Source organism: Vipera ursinii (genome assembly GCF_947247035.1).
Source record: "Vipera ursinii genome assembly, chromosome: 2".
Lineage (NCBI taxonomy): Eukaryota > Metazoa > Chordata > Lepidosauria > Squamata > Viperidae > Vipera > Vipera ursinii.
This window is the reverse complement of record NC_139513.1, coordinates 178,823,445-178,844,384: the sequence shown is the minus strand read 5'-3', so window position 1 is coordinate 178,844,384 and position 20,940 is coordinate 178,823,445.

Here is a 20,940-nt window from a genome sequence, read left to right as displayed (position 1 = left end):
TCTCTCTCTCCCTCTTTCCCTCTCTCCCTCTATTTCCCTCCCTTTCTTTCTGCTTCTCTCTCTCCCTCTTTCTCTCCCTCTCTATTTTTCTCTTTCCCTCTATTTCTCCCTCTTCCTCTATTTCCCTCCCTCTTTCTTTCTCCTTCTCTCTCTCCCTTTCTTTCTCTCCCTCTTTCCCTCTCCCTCTTTCCCTCTCTCCCTCTATTTCCCTCCCTTTCTTTCTGCTTCTCTCTCTCCCTCTTTCTCTCCCTCTCTATTTTTCTCTTTCCCTCTATTTCTCCCTCTTCCTCTATTTCCCTCCCTCTTTCTTTCTCCTTCTCTCTCTCCCTTTCTTTCTCTCCCTCTTTCTCTCTCCCTCTATTTCCCTCCCTTTCTCCTTCTCTCTCTCCCTCTTTCTCTCCCTCTCTATTTTTCTCTTTCCCTCTATTTCTCCCTCTTCCTCTGTTTCCCTCCCTCTTTCTTTCTCCTTCTCTCTCTCTCCCTCTCTCTCTATTTTTCTCTCCCTCCCTCCCTCTCCCATTGTCCCTTCCTTCTTTCCTTCCTTCCTTCTTCCTTCCTTCCCTCCCTCTCTGTCCTTCCCTCTCCGCGTTAGAGCAGTATCTACGGAGGCAGCCCTGCGGCCCGGCTTTCTCTTGCAGAAGGCAGACTGAAACGGAGCAAGGAATGCGAATCGCCCGATCTCGCGCTTCAGCGATCTCCTCTTCTCGTTTTCAGTTTCTTTTGCTACAAGACAAAGCAGGCTGAAACAGAGCGAGGGAATCTCCCTTGCTTTGTTTCAGCCTGCTTTCTCTTGTAGCAAGTGAAGCTGAACCCGAGCAGAGGAGATCCTAGGAGCGCGAGATCGGCCGATTTGCATTCCTTGCTCCACTTCAGCCTGCCTTCTGCAAGAGAAAGCCGGGCCGCAGGGAGATTGCAGGAGCCAATTGCAATCTCCCTTGCTTTCACTTGCGGAGGTTGGGGCTGGCCTGGGCATCTCTCCCCCTCACCGGCTGGGTGTTGTTCGTCCTCCCCCCCCCCCCCGCGTCCCACCTCACTCCCTCCTACCTCCTCCTCCTCCACTTTTTTTTTGGAGCCGCAGGAGACTAATAAGATGCAAATAGTGCTGGGTTCCACCAGCCCAGTGCACTTGCCTCCTACTGAGCAAGTGCTCAGCCGGGCCGGCGCCAAGGTGGTGGGGGCCGGACCTTTGTAATTTCTGGGAGAGTTGTGCGGGCCGGATTCAATCATGTGGCGGGCCGTTTGTGGCCTGCGGGCCTTGTGTTTGACATGTCTGGCATACGTAATCCTACTTGTGAATATGATAAAATCATATCATCAGCATAAAGCAAGCTGTTACAGTAAGTATTTAGGATCATTGACATGTGTACCATGGTATCCTTCATTAACCCTGACAAGTCATTGATGTATAAATTAAATAATAATGGGGCCAGGATACACCCTTGCCTTATCCCTTTATTTGTGTGAATCCTGTTAGTCAGGGCCCAATTAACCCCATACCGCACCCTCAAACAGGTACTTGTGTAAAGGGCTTTAATCAAGGCCAGGAGTCTGGGTTCTATTTTAAGAGATGTCAATTTACTCCATAGTACGTCTCTATTTACCATATCAAATGCTGCTGTAAGGTCTATAAAAGCAGCAAACAGGGGTCTCCTCTTATAGGCATATTTGGCAATTAGATGGTTCAAGACAAAGCAGTTATCAATAGTAGATCTGTTTTGGACTTCCGGGTGGCAAGGCTTCGTTGACAGCAGCCATTTCGGCTGTCAGCCTCGCTGTCTCGGTAGAGCCGCCAAAAACAGCGACGATCAGCTGTTTGGCGGCTCGGAAGGCCGCTCCTCAGGAGAAGAGGGGGTGAGCACCCAGGTAGGGGTAGAGCTCCCCCAGACCGCCAGAGTTGAAACTGGTGGTTGAAGGGTTGAGCCCCCCCCCCGCAGCCTGAGTTTGCTCCAGACTCCAGGACGCCTCTGCTCCAAGTAATCCTGTAAATAATTTTAATGTCCTCTTCTAGTGCAGGCTGTTTTATGACTCAAGGACTTCAACTCCCAGAATTCCTGAGCCAGCATGGCTCAGCTTGGAAACCTCTCCCTTTCCCCTCAGCATGGTTGGCTCAGGATTTCTGGGAGTTGAAGTCCACGAGTCATAAAAAAGAGCCAAGATTGCCTAGCCCTGCAGTAGGCTTACGAAAGCCAATAAGGGAGCTGTTTTTTTGTTGTTTGTTTGTTTTTGCAAAAAAAAGGTGCCACAACGCCGTTCTGAGCGTTCTATGAGAAAAAAAGCCCTGGTGCTAAATAATACTAATCCAAATGCTTGGGTTAATTTACAGAACCAAAACCAGTGATTTAGTTCACACAACAGATTGAACTGCAAAGTACCCAGCTACAGTTAAGCTCAACATAGAAACTTGCCACTACTGTGTGCAGTCTCGCCAAAGTAATTTTGGCAAGTAAGCACAGCCCCATTCCTGCCTGCTACAGTTTACTGCATAAACAGCCCCACTTCAGATGTTCCATTTTGGCATCAAGAGACATCCCTGCCGATGTGTGTATGCAGAGGCATTTGTGTGTAGTCTGTACAAAGGCTTCCCAGAATTCCAAACTAGTGGTCTGTGGTTGCAGCAAAGCTTTCATTTACAGTGCTACTCACACAAGTCTGCAGCTGATTCCCACAAACTTTTGGTGGGACTTGGCTGCCTACATTTGCACAACATTCTTAACTATGGCTTATTGACTTAATGTTATGTAGCGCTACCCCCTAAAGGACCGCTGAAGTCCAGGTTTTCCTGGCCCTCTCTTGGTCTGGCTGCTGGTCCAAGGGGCCCCTTACATGGACACCTTTGCTTGGCCAAGACCCGTGGTGCAATGGTGCTCAGTCAGCAGCAATTCACATGAGTTGATGATAGTCAGTCTCTGTCAGCAGCGGCTTACATTAAGTGATGGTCAGTCTCTCTCAGCAGTGGCTTACATTAAGTGGTGGTCAGTCTCTCACAGGCAGCTCACGTGAGATAATGGTGGTCAGTCTGTCAGCAGCAACTCACGAGATGATGGTGGTCAGTCTAGGCAGGCAGCTCATGTGCGATAATGGTGGTCAGTCACTAGGCAGGCAGCTCATGTGATTATGGTGGTCAGTCTCTTGGCAGGCAGCTCACGTGAGATAATGGTGGTCAGTCACTAGGCAGGCAGCTCACGTGCAATGATGTGGGTCAGTCTCTTGGCAGGCAGCTCACGTGAGATAATGGTGTTCAGTCTCTATCAGCAGCAACTCATGCGAGGTGATGATGGTCAATCTCTGTCAGCAGCAGTTCACATGAGATGATGGTGGTCAGTCACTAGGCAGGCACTCATGTGCGATGATGGTGGTCAGTCTCTAGGCAGGCAGCTCACGTGCGATAATGGCAGTCAGTCTCTTGGCAGGCAGCTCACAGAAACATCCCTTGTTCTGTCTCCTCTTCTCCCTTTGGCCTTGCCCCACTGGAACCCCTCCTTCTCTATTCCCTTCCCTCCTCCAGACTTGCCCAACAGAAACCTCTCTCTTCCCCCTTTTCTCTCCTCAAGACCTGCCCCACAGAAACTTCTTTCTCCTTTCCTCTCCTCCAGACATGCCCCACAGAAACCTCTCTCTTTCACCTTCCCTACTCCATCTGGCTTTCCCCACAGAAGCAGAAGAAAGAAAAAAAAAACTCCTTTCTTGCTCTACCTTCAATTTTTCCCCTTTTCTTCTTCGTGCCACCACCAAACTCCTCCCCTTCCTTTCCAATCACTTAGTCTTTTCTCCCCGCCTCTTCCCTTTCTTCCAGCCAGCCGCCCTCTGAGCTGCAGCAGAGCCTCCCAGCCAACGCCAATCCCGTCCCAGTTCCTCTCTCCACTGCAGTTACTTTTTGGTTTCAGAGGAAGCCCTGAACTAGTTTTTTTAAACCCACTGGGCACACCCATCTTCCAAGATTAGTTTATTAGTTCCGCATTGTAAAAAATGTACAAAATTGGGTTAACTTACTAAACTTTCAGCGAATATGTCATGCCAACAGAGCTTTGGCAGCCAAAGCAACAAAAACGGGCACATTAAAACACCCACCCACCTCGTGCCTTTGCCTCAGCCAGCCTACCATTTCCATGTCCATGACGACAAAACTCTCCCACCTCCCGTGTGGGCAGGGCCTCTCCTGAGATGAGCCCATGTGCGCCTTCACACGTGGTCTGGCGACATAGAAGTATGGGCGTTCAGAGAGAAACTCCTCGAGAAGAAGAGTGTGTGCATACTCCCCCACCCGACCAGGGCTTTTCCAGCTTCACCCTGTTCTCAAGGCTCCAAACACCCTGTTTCCATTGAGCCTGTGGCAGGGGTACAGGACTGGTGGCCTAGCAACAGAGACATAGAAGTGGTAGGCTGACCAATGCGTTCATGTGTGCATGGAGCGGTTATGAACAGCGGCAGCAACAAAGCAGCCCTGTGCAGTTAGAGGGGCCCATTTAGTTTGGGCAGTGTAAATGGGGGTGGGGGAGTGGCTGCTTCCTGGAAGATGTGGACCATAGTCAGATGCAGCAGGCAGGAGATAGCCCAGTGATGGTGACAGCGTGCATGCCCACAGAGAGAGTTCTGCGTGCCACCTGTGGCACGTGTGCCATAGGTTCGCCATCACGGGCATAGAAGAAGCAAAACGAGCTCTGGTTTTCCCGCTTGAAAGCTTACTTAAACAATAGATTCCGTTGCCCCCGCCCACTGGGTGTTCACATTGTCCAATAGTAATACTTCTTGCTATGAGAAAAGTCCACTTCTCTATCAAGCACCTGTGTTAGTAACCTTGGGATTCCTATAGGCTCTCAAAGACGCCTTGGTTGCCTACCATCCCTCCCACCTTTGCATTCCATTTCACAATGTTGTTAAGCTATGAGCAAGGGAGAAAATATAAGTTAAACAGCGAATCAGTCTTTACACTATTGATCATTTGTTTTGTCTCAACATATTTAAGGTTGGTGCTTTTGTTTTTGTGCAAATGCATAACATACTGTTTTTGTGGAACTGAACTCAAGAAGGCTCATGTTGCCAAGTCCCAGATATAGCTAAATCTCCAACAGTTGTTTAAATAGAATGATTGCACTGGCAAACTTCTCCCAAGTAGCCTTGCAGCCCTTCTTTAAGCTTGCCTATGCTCTGCTCTCTGTGCTCTTGGATCAGTGGGGGAAGCAGCTGTTCCTTATCAGAGGGGATCTGCTGCCTATCAGCACCACTGCCTGTCAGCAGCTAATCCTCCTGTGGCTGTGAAGGCAGGCAACTCTCTGTCTGGTCGACCACCTCCTCCAATACTTGAGGGGCTTGGGACAGCATCGTTCTCAGCCCCTGGCCTCTCTACACATGCCAAAGGAGATGTGCCATCCCTGTCAGACAGCCCCAGTCCAACTCCTCCTCCAAACCAGGCTCTGATGGGGCCCTGACAGAGGCATTTTGTGCAAATTATGTATGAGTGATTTGGTGCTCAGCTCTTCTGTCACTATCATTCATATGCAACTGCTAATGTCAGCTCTGATAAGTCTTCATATCCTTCCTATCCAGCAGACTTCTGCCTTTATTCCATTCCCTAATGTTTTCACACATCCTTTGCCTGTTGATTTCTTTTAAAGATAAACACTGAGTACAGAATACCCACCCTGCCACACAAGGAGTGAGCATATAAAATGCAGCATGGCAAGGGTCCACTCAAATGAGACTTTAAAAAGTAGAATTTGCCTGAGGAGTTGCAGCTTTTCAGTGGTAGAGAAGTCCAGGCAGAGTTACAAGGTTCTGTGGTTTACAATTGACACTATTGGCGCTTGTATTTTGTAATCCAGTGTTTCTCAACCTCAGGAAGTTTAAGATGTGTGCACTTCAGCTCCCAGAATTCCTCAGCCAGCATGGTATATAGTCCAGCATCAGTGAAGGACAGTCAATGGCCTTCCCAGCCTGCTTAAGGAGTGCTCCAGTTGTCTTGGCATCTGCCCAGAACAGCTCTTTAGTATTACTTTTCTGAGCTCTCCACCAAAGGAAGGGGGAGGAGCGAAAGACCTGCTCCGATTCCTCCCTCAGCACCACCCACTTTCTTCTTGGTGAAAGGTTCTGGGTTATGGTGCCCTCTTCTTTACTTCCTGAGTTGTGCCTCAGACTGCATGGCCCAATTGCTTCAGCCAGGCTGCATGCAGCAGCCTCTCATCAAGCATTGCAAAGACCCTCAAGACTGGCAGGCTGCCTGCTATGCTACTGCCACAGCATTATGCCTCCATTCAATCATTAAGAGATGGTCCAAAGAGGCTACGAGGACCTCATTGGGATTTTCATCTGACGAACTGGCACCTTCTGCTCCAATGTGGCAGCTGACTGTTTTTTCTCCATAAACAAAAAAAGCCTTTACCCTTCACCAAACATGCTGGTTGGACCTGTGGCTTCTATGCCAGCTGCAAGTGACAGACAGAAGGCTTCACTGAGGGTTGGAAGTATCTCCCCTGCCCCCATTCATAGGAACAGGAGGCCTTGAAGGAGGTCATGGCGGATGAAGCCACCAGAGGGGCCATTAAGGCGTTATGGCCCTCCAAAAGCATGCCAAGCACCAAACCCATCCACCACGAGGACACCAAGCAGATGGAAGACACCGATTTAGACTACGAAGTCGACCAGCTACAGAAGCAACCGGAGAAGGGACCACAGCCAGCTGAGAAGGCAGTTCCTTTCCTTAGATGCATGGGCTGCGGAGGCTGTCATCGCTGCTCGGAATGCCATTTCCGAACAGCAACATGCCAGGCATGTGGCAAACTAGGCCACATTGCCACCATCTTCTGAGGTCACCAGAGGGATGGTCAACCAGAAGACACATTCAGGAGAGGTACCAGGGCCCCGGGGCAACACCGAGTAGGGTTCTGCTCCAGCCGGAGGAGTGTGTTTTGCACTGGTGCCCATCGCCCCCTTAAGCAGAAGCTTAGACTTCATATCAAGTTTCAGGGAGTTACACGCAAAATGGAACTGGACACAAGCTCAGCCATGTCTATCATTTCACAAGGAACATTCAGGCACATATGCAATCACAGTAACAGATGGGCCAAACTTCGGCCATCTAATCTACTGCTCACAGACTTCCAAAACTCCCGAGTGGCGGTCAAGGGCAAAGCCACACTTCTGGTGCAATTCAAGGGTTTTGAAGGTCCACTAGATGTCGTAGTGGAGGAAGGTCAATGAACAAGCCTCATAGACCTTGATTGGTTTGATGCATTGGGCATTCAAATAACTGGCATTCACTGGACACAAGTGGCAGACCTGTCTTCAGTCTGCCAAGAGTTCGCGGATGCTTTCAGTTCAAGCCTAAGGGAGTACAAGGGTCCTCCGATCACCCTCAAGCTTGATCCTATGGTAACTCCAATATGTATCAAGCCTCGTCCTTTCGCCCTAAATCCCAAAATCGATGCAGAGCTGGACAAGCTGGTGAGATAAGGGGTATTGCAACCCATAGACAGTGGGGTGTGGTAGACCCCTATAGTAACACCACTTAACGCCAACAGAGAAGTGTGCATATGCGCTGACTATAAGTGCACCATCAACAGGGCACTTCAACAGCCAGTTGTCAGCCATATTTTGGCATCATTGCAAGGAGACCACGTGTTTGCCAAATTAGATTTGGCACAGGCCTACTAACAACTGCCCATGGACAAGGCCACGGCAGTAGCCCAGACCATTGTTACCCATAGGGGGGGCTTCAAGATTAAACACCTACATTTTGGGGTGAGTATAGCCCCAGGGCTTTTCCAGGCAGTGATGAAGCACATGCTCAAGGGTATTCTAGGGGTCTGCCCCTACTTTGATGATGTCCTCCTTGCCAGGGAATCCGTAGAGATTCTGGCTGAATGGCTTAAAGCCGTCCTTCAGCAGTTCCGCAACGTGGGACTTAAATTTAAAAAGGAAAAGTGTAAGATAGGGGTAGAGTCAACCAAGTTCCTTGGGTTCTGCATCGATGCCGACGGCATTCATCCAGTGGACTCTGAGCTAAAAGCGATACAGCAGGCCCCAAGTCCGAACTCCAAGGAAGAGCTTCAGGCCTTTCTGGGCCTTCTGAATTTTTACCATGCATTCCTCCCACACACGGCCGCAGTGGTAGAGCCATTACACTGGTTCTTAGATAAAAAGGCTCAGTGGCAGTGGACCAGCATCCACGAAAGAAGTTTCCAGGCAGTCAAATCACTGCTGTCCTCGAACTCAGTACTCACTCATTTTAATGAGAAGCTGCCTGTTTGTATTGCATGTAATGCATCCCCGTATGGGGTTGGGGCTGTGTTGAGCCACCTGATGGCTGATGTGAGGCAGACTCCCATCGCTTATTACTCTAGGACCCTGTCATGTGCAGAGCACAACTACGTGCAAATTGACAAGGAGGCCTTGGCCATTGTGGCCGGAGTTCCATGACTACTTGTATGGCTGCCAGTTCACGGTCTTTACGGACCACAAGCCACTTCTAGGGTTGTTCATCATGAACAAACAGACACCTCAGAATCTGTCTCCTCAAATGCTAAGGTGGTCTATCTTGCTTTCAGCCCACAGCCACAGGCTGATTCACAAACCAAGCAAAGAAATGGGCCATGCAGACAGCCTTAGCAGGTTGCCCCTGCCACATGTGGAGCCAGATCCAGCTATGGCTGCACGCATCCTGGCTATCCAGGATTTTCTGGAGTCTCCCCTTCACACTGGGGACGTAGCTGCTGAGACAGCAGCTGACAAAATGCTTAGCCGTGTGTTGAATTGGGTGCACATAGGATGGTTAGACAAATGTCCAGGGCCAGAATTTCAGAGTTTCTTCATGAGAAAAGATGAGTTTTCAGCTCATAAAGGGTGCATTCTTTGGGGGAGTCAGGTCATAGTCCTGACCTCTTTAAGGCCCAGGGTTTCAGAGTCTCTGCACGAGGGACATCTGGGAATAGTCTGGATGAAGGCACTTGCAAGGAGCTACAGTACCTTTAGTGGCCAGGGCTAGATAAAGCTATTGAGGCTCAAGTACATGGTTGCTACACATGCCAGCAATCCAGACTGGAGATGCCACAAGCCCCTGTCCACCGATGGGAGGACACACACATACCGTGGTCAAGAATCCACATCAATTTTGCTGAGCCCTTTCAGGGACAGCTGCTTTTAATAGTGGTGGATAGCCACTCCAAATGGTTAGAGGTCACACCAATTTCTACTATGACTACTGCCAGGACTATCCAGGAACTGCGCAGAATCTTTGCAACACACGGGCTACCAGATGTGTTAGTCTCAGACAATGGGGCTCAGTTTACCACTGTGGAATTCCAGTCCTTCCTCAGGACTAACCTAATAAGGCATGCCACTTTGGCTCCCTTTCACCTGGCCTCAAACGGCCAAGTGGAATGCATGGTCCACACAACCAAGGAATCACTGGAACGGATCGTCATGGGAGATTGGCACCACAAATTGGCAGATTTTGTACTCTGCCAATGCACAACTCCCTGTACCACCATGGGCAGAAGCCCAGCCGAACTAAGATGGGGCTGACATTTGATCACTAAGCTGGACAGGCTACACCCCAACTGAGTTGCCTCGACACTGCACAGTGAAGGGCACCACAAAGTTTGCAAGTTGGTGACTGGGTTTGGACCCAGAATTATGGGCAAGGGGCTTTGTGGATGGCAGCCATGGTTGTTAAGGTGTCAGGACCACTCTCTTACGAGGAGGTCCTGGAAGATAGGCGAGTCATTCGCTGGCACATTGACCAGCTGTGTTGGAGGCTAGTGAACCAGTCACTGGCTCAGGACTCTCAAGAGAGCCACATGCAAGGGCTGTGCAACAGCAGCCCAACAGAGGAGCTTGCACTCTCCAACAGAATTCTGACTCAAGGAGACGGGGGAATGGCCGTAGGAGAGATCCCCCCCAGACACACAGACTGTATCCACTGAGCAGAACCGGCAAACTGCACTGAGTGCCAGCCTGCAGACTTTGCTGTACAATTGGACTTTGGTTTGGGCCAACTGGGATAGGCCAGCCAAAGGGACTCAAGTCAACCTGACTCCACTGGGCCTCAGAGTCCTGGTCTACCCAGCCTGGCAGCCGAGCGGGTAGACCGGGAGATCCCTGCAACCCCTAGATGGTCAAGAAGGCCGCCTAAGTATCTGCAGGACTATGTCAAGCATTTGAGAGTTTGAGCTATTTAGGGGGAAGGGGTGTAATGTATTGGCCACAACTGTTTAAATCACTTGCTTAATGTCTGACCTTACTTGCTGTATTGCTTAACGGTTTCTGTTACTGCTAGCCAGACTGGCTGTCTCCAAGCTGATAATTAAGTTTGGGGCAGGAAACTGTTACTTTATTTTATTTTTATTTTATTTATTTTAATCCCATTTATATCCCGCCCTTCTCCGAAGACTCAGGGCGGCTTACAATCTAAGCACAAATCAACGTGCTTAGCAATAGCCTTCATTCTATGTATATGCCTGCTTATTAGGGCTTTCGCCCCCCCCCCCCAAGCGGCATTTTACAAAGTCAGCTTATTTCCCCCAACAATCTGGGTCCTCATTTTACCTACCTCGGAAGGATGGAAGGCTGAGTCAACCTTGAGCCTGGTGGGACTCGAACCTGAACTAATTGCAGGCAGCTGGTGTTACTTAACTATTGGTTGCCGCCTAGGGGCCAACCGTATAAATAGCTGTGCATCAGCCATTAGGGCTGCTTCTGTTCTGAGTTAATAAACTTGCTGTTTCAACACTTCTGCCTCATTCAATGCCTAATGAACCAAAGGTATAACACTAGGTTACAGGTCGGCAACCTGTGGTTCCGGAGCCGCATGCAGCTCTTTCAGCCAGCTCCTACGGCTCCCAGTCCTCCGCCGCTGCCATGTGCAGTCCAGAAAAAAAAGGGTGACTAAAAAAGTTCAACCAATCAATTCAAACTTCTCATGGAAAAAAACAACCTTGAATTGATTGGTTGAAGTTCTTTGGTTTGTGAGACTGCCCACAAACCTCTTCTTCAAACTGCACATGGCAGCAGCGGACGAAGAGATGGGAGGACTGCTGGAAAGGTGAGTGGGTCAGTCAGAGGGGGCGTGCAAGGGTGGTGGTGGTGCTGTTTCTGAGCAGCATATGGAGTCTTGGACGCTGCCAGACCCCCTCCTTTCCCCCCTTTTCTCTCTCTCTCTCTCTCTCTCTCTTTGTGTGTGTGTGTGTGTGTGTGTGTGTGTGTGTGTGTGTGAGAGAGAGAGAGAGAGAGAGAGAGAGAGAGAGAGAGAGAGAGAGACCAAGTCCGTTGATTTTCCAGCTAGCTACCGCTGCCTCATCTCCTGCCCTTGCTGCCTCTCCTGTAGACACATGTTTGCGTCTCTCTGTGTCTCTCTCTGCCACTAAAAGCCATCCTGCAGCAGTTTCAATCAGCCCCAATTGCCAAGCGTCCCCATGGAAATCAATGGAGGTCCACGGTGCCTCAAAAGGCCAGCCGCGGCACCTCCAAGTGACAGTCTGTTGGTTTTACCAGTGAGCCACCGCATCCTGCAGCTCCACACCACCTTCTTTCACTCTGAACCGCGGCCAGTGAGGATTCCTCTCCCCACAGATGCTACACCAGTTCATCCTTCACCCTGTTGGTGCTGCGAGCCGCGGGGATGCCTCACCCCAGTAGCATCGCTGGCCCACCTCCACTGGCTCCTCTGTGCTCCAGCTGTGCCGACAATGTCAGAACTGTGCCAAGCCACTCATTGACTCTGGTGGCATCCCGGAGCTGGCCCGGCCTCGGCCGATGGGCTGCATTCCACACGGTCTGCTCATTGGGCTGCCTGGCTGCCTGGCAGCATATCCCGCAGGGGAGGTCTGCTAGGGAGGTGGCAGTCTGACGTTGTTTCCCCCCTCGTGCATTTGTATGTGTGTGTCAGACCCACGGGAATGTCTGGTAGGGAGGTGGCATTCTGGCATTCCCCCCCTCCTGTGTGTCAGGCCCACGGGGCTCGACACACAGAGAAGCACAAACGCCGGACTGCCGGCTGCCTCTTCCAGACATTCCCGTGGATCTGACACACATACAAACGTATGGGGGGAAAACAATGCCGAACTGCCGGCTGCCTCTTCCAGATTTTCCCACGGGTCTGACACACACACACGCACAAGGGGGGGGAAACAACACCGGACTGCTGGCTGCCTCTTCCAGCTGTTCCCGCGGCTCTGACACATATACAAACGTACGAGGGGGGGGAAACAACGCCAGACTGCCGGCACCTCTACCAGCCGTTCCCGTAGGTCTCTCTCTCACACACACACACGAGGAGGGAAACAATGCCAGACCGCCGCCTCCCTAGCAGACCTCCCCTGCGGGATGTGCTGCCAGGGCCAGGTGGCCCGATGAGCACAGAGGAGCCAGCGGAGATGGGCCAGCGACGCTGCCAGGGTGAGGCCTCCCTGTGCCTCGCAGCACCAACAGGGCAAGGGATGAACCAGCGTGGCAGCTGTGGGAAGAGGAATCCTCGCGGGCCATGGTTCAGAGTGAAAGAAGGTGGTGAGGAGCTGCAGGAGGCGGTGGCTCACTGGTAAAACCAACAGACTTGGAGGTGCTGTGGCTGGCCTTTTGAGGTGCTGCACACCTCCATTGACTTCCATGGGGATGCTTGCCAATTGGGGCCAATTGAAACTGCTGCAGGATGGCTTTTAGTGGCAGAGAGAGACACAGAGAGACGCAAACACGTGTCCACAGGAGAGGCAGCAAGGGCAGGAAATGAGGCAGCAGTAGCTCGCTGGAAAATCAATGGACTGGGTCTCTCACTCACATACACACACACACACACACACACAGAGAGAAAAGGGAAAAGTAGGAAGGTGTCTGGCTTTAAGTGCAGGATGGCTTTAAATGGCAGAGAGTGACAAGAGAGGCAGCAAGGGCAGGAGACGAGGAGTCAGGCTATGTCTGTGCACATGCACAGACTTAAACAGAGGCTTTCAAACCTGACAAGCATACACGTCGATATCTGCAACCGGTCGTTGCAAAAAATAGGATAAAAAGGGGGGAAGGTGGGCGTGACTATTTAAAGACCCCCCCCCCCCCACTTTTCCTTTCCTTCCTCTTCTTTGGAACTGTTGACTTCTGGTCCTCCAATCCTGGCTGCTCCTCACGGTCCCTGCCTGACAGCCACTGCATTCAACTTTTATTTGCTTGGTAGACTGGGGAGAGAGGCGCTCCCTCGCTTCTTTCCACTCCTGCCATGGCGATTTCCTCAGAGTGGGGAGCAGCTGCCTGCTGGGCAAGCCCCGAAAGCTTTCTTCCTCTCCCCGATCTTGCCTTACTTGCTCATCCTCTGATTTGGCTTCTGCTGGGTTTCCTCAACCTCCCCCCACCCATTTTATTTTAATTCCACCACCGCCTCCCTCTTTCACAAAGGCTCGGAAGATTCTTCTCCCCATCGGCCTCCTCCTCCGCTTCTTTGGAACCTTCACAAAAGGTGGAAAGAAGAAAGTCCTAGAGAGAGAGAGAGAGCTCAGGGTGGGGGGAGAGCAGTCTTTTCTGAGGGAGGAAAAGCCAGGACGGCAGAGCCGTCCATACCAGAAGTGGACAGGGGCAGGGCTGGTGCACGTTTTGCTTTGTTCTGCACATGCACATGTGTATGCACATGCGTGCACACATTTTGCGGCTCCCAGTTTTTTGTGTGTGTGACGGAACCGGTTCTGAGTGGCTCTTTTGCTGTTTCAGGTTGCCGACCCCTGCACTAGGTGTATTGTTTGTCTGAACTAATTTGGGCTCCTTGTCTATTGTGTTACTTATTTAGGGTTTTTGGCTGTCCTTTATGAATAGTGTGGCCCACCTTTCTGAGTGGATGCAAAATATCCATTCTTAAAGACTAGCCTCTTCAAGCTTCTGCTAGGAGCTATTTTCCTATAGCAGGAAGACTGGGGCTGCTTTCTGCCATTGTTAAGTTTTTTCTCCTCCTTTAGGGCAAATATTCTATCCTGCCTCTTTTAATATCCTGTATAATATTTTTATTCTGGGGACAGGTGACCCTCCCATAGCAGGAAGCCCTTTTGTCTTTGTTTGTCTTCTTTCTGAGTTTATTTCAACGTAGAAATGTTGAACTGACTTACTTGCATTCTGTTCGACAGCCTGATTTACACCTTCACTTTATAGAATCAAACCCCAAAAGCATTTATTGGCCTGGAGGGGGAGGGGGATCATCAGCAATTTCATAAATGCAAGGAGTTTGCTGGCTGAGGAATTCTAAGAATTTGAAGTTCACCGAGGAAGAGCCAAGATGGAAACATACTAGCAGCTTCTGAAATAAGCTCCCAGCATGTAATAGACCTTATTACTTCTGAGTTAACTGGATGTCCCCAGAATGCCAAAGGGCAAGAAAAGAAGACTGATCCATCACAGCAACCTTACTGGAGCCCATAAATCTAACAAGGCAGAAGAACAAATGAAGATCAACTCTTCCTGTCCCAGAGGTACCTAAAAATGTAACTGATCCATGATCTCAGAACCCATTTAACATCCAACGATTATAATAATGCTGGACCTCTCCATAACACTGGTCCTCCACCCTCCAAAGACTGGCCAAATCATTGCCTGGAGTAGGGAGATATTTTCCTGGAGAAAACTCCATCCAACCCTGTAATAACTATATCATGAAGCCTTTCTAGAAGACTTGCCTGCAGAAATTCACCCATCTTAAAAGTTGCTGAGGCTGAGAAACATGCAGTCACTTCTGCATATATTTTACCAAACTTAAATTTTTGAAAATATTCAGAGATTCCTTGGAATATGTGAAAGAGTGCTTTCTTACATAAGTTATTGCTGTGCATTGTCTCCAAAGTTTTTAACGTTGTGGTTTTAGTATTCCTGGCCATGGCTATGATTCTATTTTAATGTTTCTTTGTTCATATTTATTCATTTTCTATCCTGCATAACTAGCAATTCATGATTTAAAAGATACAATATTCTATTTCTATCTTCCTGGTCAGAACTTTATTGGGTTAAAAGAAACCCTAGATCTGCCTAATGGAGAATGTTTTTACTAGAAAGCCTTGGGCAAAATAGGCCTGTAGAATAGAATAGATAACATCTATCATCATTTTTACTGTGAGTACAGTGGCATGTATTAAAAATGAAATTCTGTTGCTACTATCAAAAAAATGTATGCATGCACACACATACACGCGCACACACACACACAGCCATACACATATATACATACATATAAGGTAAAGGTTCCCCCGCACATGCGTGCTAGTCGTTTCCAACTCTAGGGGCCGGTGCTCATCTCTGTTTCAAAGCCAAAGAGCCAGCGCTTCTCCGAGGACGTATCCGTGGTCATGTGGCCGGCATGATTAGATGCCAAAGGGGCACGGAACACTGTTACCTTCCCACCGTAGTGGTCCCTATTTTTCTACTTGCATTTTTACGTGCTTTCGAACTGCTAGGTTGGCAGAAGCTGGGACGAGTAACAGGCACTCACTCTGTTACGCAGCACTCGGGATTCGACCCGCCAAACTGCCGACCTTCTGATCGACAAGTTCAGTGTCCTATACATACATATACACATGCTATATACATACTGTTTCCCCAAACGTAAGCCCTACCCCAAAATAGGCCCTAGTTTTGGCTGAGGCACATGCTAAAAATCAAGCTAGGGTGAGGATGGGGGGGTGTGGAGCTGCCCCACATGCCCCGCATCCACTTACCGTTGCAGCCTGCTTTTCCACGTCTTCCCATTTCCTCTGCAGTGTTTCCTGGCCTGCATTTCACAGAGATCTTTCCAGAAGCTATGGATTCAAACTGTAGCTCAGTTCTCGGCTGCAGAGGCCTTTCAGAAAGGCCTTTTGCCTCTGATAGTGAAATGCAAGTCACAGTTTCATTCTCAGCTTCAGAATGAAGCTGTTTCTTTGGCCATAGAAGAAGTGCGCCAGCTGTGTGCGGCTGTCGGTGCCACTGCCACAAGGTGAGTGGAAAACACACACACACACATTCCGAAAATAAGACCTGGTGACTCATTTAGAGGCAAAAAAAAGACCAGGTCTTATTTTGGGGAAAACACGGTATACACACACACACATGTATGTATATATCACAGTCCATTTTGAATACATAGTGGAAAAAAGAGTCTTGAGAGTTAACAAGCTTGATACTATATGGTGTAAAGCAGGGGTGTCAAAGTCACAACATCACATGATGTATCACGACATATCGTGAATTTTTCTCTATTGCAGGAAATGGGGTGGGTGCAGATTCAGCATGACACATCCAGCCAGTACCCCGGCAGTTTGACACCCCTGGTGTAATGCTATTACAGTATGTTCTGCTTTAGATACTGCAAAGCTTCTTCCCAGAAGGCAACAAAGAAAACCGGTCATGGAGAGGACAATATTGCAGACCCTGCTCAAACATTGCTTATATGCTATGTCCTGGACAGAAGGAAGTGACCTCCCAAAGCAGCTTTGACCTGGCCTAGAGACCATGCCCAATGGTCACTCTCCTTGATATGATAATGTTGAAGGCAGCTGTGTTCACAGACAGTCCTACCCTCATTACCTTTGCTTCAATGATGCTGAATTTCCCTGGCATAAATATTATTCTCCCTTGCCTGGGAGGGGTGACTCCCTTAGAAGCAACAAACTGATAACTTTAAAGGTGTTTTTTTTGCATTTTAGGAAGAAATTAAATATTTTCTTATTTAATAAGAAAATAGCTGGCAGTAGAAATGGGTGATGGGAGACTACTGCCACTCTGAAACTGCCAGGGCCATAGAATAGAGTGGTGAGCAAGGGTGAAGCACCCTCCTTGGCGTTTAGTTTTTAACATTCCCTGTCTTGGACATAACAAGTTTGACACTGGTGCTCAATCAGAAATTGAAAATTAAGGCTCCACTGATGTCAAAGAAAATCTTCTCAGGGAAACTCAAGAGGATCTCCCCTTTTGTGTCATTTCCTGACACCCTTTGACTGGAAGTGAGCATGGTTAATAAAAATGTGTGGATAATTAAAATAATAACTAATTTGGCCATTATATAGGAGGAGATTATTACCGACCAATTTACATTTTGCCAAATATTAAAATTAAATACTTTTGGATGCCCTGGAGTAATATTGTAGGTTCAGTACCACTAAATATTCAGAGTGTAGTGTCACACCTCATCCAAAAATAAGACTATTTCCAGCTCCCACCAAAACTAGCTGCAGACAACTATTTAATAGAGGGAGAAAAGCCCTTTACTATTTCATCACATGATAGAATCACTTGCAAACCAAATAATAAATATAACTCCAAGATATTTTTATTAAATTATGTTTTCATTAGGCATCTGTGTCATGATCATCAAGCCTGGTCTGTGTACAATGTACACAGTCCCCCACAGCATTAAAAGATGACAAGACATGGATCCATACATGCCCACAGTCCAATTTAAGGTTCAGAAAGTTTGCTTGGAACTGGATTCACCTCCACTGTATCTCTTCCAAAGACTCAAGTCAGCAGAAGGAGGGGAGGGGAATACTAGGGAGGGCAACCTATGGGCTCTCTGTAATGATCCACTCTGATGAATGTGGATGCTGCAGAAGGTATTAGAGGAATGGCAATTTGGGCATTTGCTGCAGTCAGGCCCTGCTCCCTATAAGGTGGATTGTGCCCTTTGGAAGAATTAGCTCTCTACTCCATAAATAAACATCTGATAGAAATCTGAATTTGGATGGGTTTTATTTCTGATGGGGAAAAAATGTATGACAATGTTTCTGCAGTTTTTTTCCACGTAGCTGTAATTGAGAAGCAAAGGGATTTCTCTATTATATTTTTATTAAGATCTATATAAATGACATCAAGTTCATTTAAATGTATAAAAAATATCATATAGAAAATATAAAAGATTACATGTATATAAGCAATAACTCAATACAATATTCAGATTCACTCCTAAATACGTGCATTTCTGAAGTTTCTGAAACCTCCATTGTTGCTTTTAAAATTCTGTTTCAAAGCAGCAGCAGATAATGAATGTTAAGAATAAATCCTTGTACCATTTATGTATTCAGAGTCACAGAAAAACCAGCCAACTTCAGACAAACCCCAACTTGTTTCTAATAACTTTTACACAAAGCAGAATATAAATTGTGCAAAGTGTCAGCCAGATGATTTGCAGCTCAGACAACAATTCTTCTGCCAGCCTCTTTCCTACATTTTGGACATAGTCTTCTGTTTTTGTTTTTGTTTTAAAAAACCTCATGTAATGTGCATTGGAATAATTTATAGATAATCACTTTCTTGGTGTATATTACTATATATTGATATAAAAATAAGATGTGCCCTTTATTACTTCAAATGATTTACAGTTAGAAAAATCACTATGGTTCATTTTATTTACTTCTTGCTAGGAGAGACATGTAAAGTTTGACATCAGACACACAAGAATTAAGTAGACCTCAGCTTGAAAAGCAAATGGAATATAAATTTTCATCCACTAATCAGCTTGATTCTTTCAACAAGGGGATGGATTTGCCTAATTTCTAATACTGATTTCAATATTCAGGCAAATAATATCAATTACGTACTGTTCTTGTATCAAAAATGCTCATTTTCAATAAATCTGACTGAACAAAACAATTCACAAGGATAGTTAGTCTTTATTTTAAGCTAAGGGTCCAATGGGAGAAAATCTCCTGTGCAAACTTTGTTCAAATAAATAAGAGCTGTGTAAGTATCTTTGCACAATAAGTGTCCTTGCACAACACTACCTTTTTAAAAAAGTGATACATATATATATATGTGTGTGTGTGTGTGTCTCTGTGTGTGTGTGTGTGTGTGTGTCTAAACCAAAAATAGCTATAATCCTGGGAATGGGTATGTATTTGTTATGTATAGCATATATCTGTTCTGTGATTCTTTTACGACTTGCATTGTATGAGCAGTGATACATTTATCATACAAATATTTTGACAAATTTATAAAATCTTAAAATTTAATGTCAAATACTTATTTTAGATCTATTTAAACATTGCTTATTTTGTGATTTTGCATTGTAATAAAAATAATTTCTGCTTCACACAGGGTTAAACATTTCAAAAATTAATTCAGGTAAATTAAATACAGAAGTTCCGTACCTTTAAAGCAGAAAACAAAAGGATTTTCTATGGAGTTGATTTAGAGAGACACTCCTTCATTGGCCTCTTTAAAATATTTTGCCCTTATTGCAATGTAACAGGAGTAAATCATAGAATCATAGAATCACAGAGTTGGAAGGGAAGGTCTTCTAGTCCAACCCTTGCTCAAGCAGGAAACAAATATCTGTCCAGTCTCTTTTGAAAGCCTCCAATGATAGAGCACTCACAACTTCTGAAAGGAAGTTATTCCATTGACTGATCACTCTCACCATTAGTAAATTTCTTCTTAGTTCTAGGCTGCTTCTCTCCTTGGTTAGTTTCCATCCATTGTTTCTTGTCTTGCCTTTGGAAAATAGTTTGACACACACACACCCCTTTGTCTTTGTAGGAGCCCCTCAAATATTGGAAGATTGTTATCATGTCTCCCCTAGTCCTTCTTTTCTCTGGACTAGACATACCCAATTCCTGCAACTGTTCTTCATATGTTTTAGCCTCCACCCTGTTATCATGTTGCTGGTTGCTCTTCTCTGTACTTTTTCCATAGTCTCAATATCTTTTTTTATATTACGGTGACCAGAACTGGATGCAGTATTCCAAGTGTGGTCTTACTAAATTTAGTACTAGAACTTCATGTGATGTTGATTCTATCCCTCTATTAATGCAGCCTAGGATTGCATTGACTTTTTTGGCTGCTGCAAAGGAAGTTCATATAGAGATATAGATCTAAAGTCTGCTGGGTCCCTCTACAACAATGGAATGGAAACACCAAACTAATCAAGTTCTTGGCAACTTTTTTTGCTCAAGAATCAGCTCCATTGGTGCCTCAATTTGAGCAGCTGGGCTGATTCATTTTCCACTCAGCTTTGGTTAATCTCAGCTGCTCTAATGCTGATTTTTCCCTTTTGCTGCACCAAAACACTCTGATGGGCATAATGATTTTTTTTCTTGGATCAAGCCAGCATCTCTCACTATAAAATTGCTCAGATTCGGGCCGGCTTGGACTCTGACTGGACAGAATCTGACAGGGAGGATTCGAGTGGTCTTGAAAGTGTTATCTGGACTGACTTCGATCCTATGACCCCCAATGAGATGGACAGGATCATGAGGAGGCTGAGCTCTTCCACCTGTTTATTGGACCCATGCCCCTCCTGGCTGGTTTATGCAGCCCGGGAGAAGACACGAGGCTGGTTCCAGGCAGTAATAACTGCTTCTTTGAGCAAGGGTGTTTTCCCTTCTGCCTTGAAAGAGGCAGTTGTGAGGCCCCTCCTCAAGAAGCCCACCCTGGACTCAGCGATTTTGAATAACTATCGTCCTGTCTCCAACCTTCGCTTTTTGGCAAAGGTTGTTGAGAGTGTGGTAGCACATCAGCTCCCTCTGTTCCTGGAGGAAACTGATTATCTCGACCCGTACCAATCGGGTTTCAGACCTGGGCATAGCACAGAGACGGCATTGGTCGCACTGGTGAATGATCTCTGGCGGGCTCGGGACAGGGGTTGTTCCTCTGTCCTAGTCCTATTAGACCTTTCAGCAGCTTTTGATACCATCAACCATGGTATCCTACTGCGGCGTCTCAGGGGGCTGGGAGTGAGAGGCACTGTTTTACAGTGGTTCTCCTCCTACCTCCTGGGCCGCTCACAGTCGGTGTTGACGGGAGGACAGAGGTCCACACCGAGATCTCTCATTTGTGGAGTCCCTCAGGGGTCGGTCCTCTCTCCCCTCCTGTTCAACATCTACATGAAGCCGCTGGGTGAGCTCATTCATGGTTTCGGGGTGGGGTATCACCAGTATGCTGATGATACCCAACTTTTTCTTTCCACCCCGACCCAACCCAGTGATGCCATCACCGTGATGTCCCATTGCCTGGAGGTGG